Source organism: Centruroides sculpturatus, unplaced genomic scaffold (assembly GCF_000671375.1).
Source record: "Centruroides sculpturatus isolate CEXI.00-Female unplaced genomic scaffold, Cexi_2.0 scaffold559, whole genome shotgun sequence".
NCBI lineage: Eukaryota > Metazoa > Arthropoda > Arachnida > Scorpiones > Buthidae > Centruroides > Centruroides sculpturatus.
Genome location: NW_019384826.1, coordinates 465,002 through 465,496, shown reverse-complemented (window position 1 = coordinate 465,496; position 495 = coordinate 465,002).

The window sequence follows — 495 nt, the reverse complement described above, 5'->3', positions numbered from 1 at the left end:
TAATTATATGACTTGACTATATGTTATTAAGCAAAGTGGAGCGGATAGGTTACGATCATTTCCTGACGTAATAAATATACTTGCATTCAATTTTAAATTAAACTAATTTATACAAAACAACAATTAAAGAATATAATGCGTATACTGTACACTTTAAATTAATAAATCAATCGGGTTATTTTATAAAAATTCCGTTTCTTTTAATAATTATTCGAGAATTTTTTTAATCATCTTTCGTCATTTTTTTCTGTTTAAAATGGTTTATTTTTTTTCCTTCATCTCGAATTATTTTTAATAACTAAAATGATGAGTTTTTATTAATTTTTTTTTCTGATTTTTTTTTTCAATTTTATAATGGATAAAAGTATCGATGTTATTAAAATATCAACAGAAAATATATTTTATAAAATTTTAAATTAAATAAAATTTATCTTTTGATACATTTTTAATACGTTTTTTAATTTTTTTTTATATTTATGTATTTTAAAATGAATT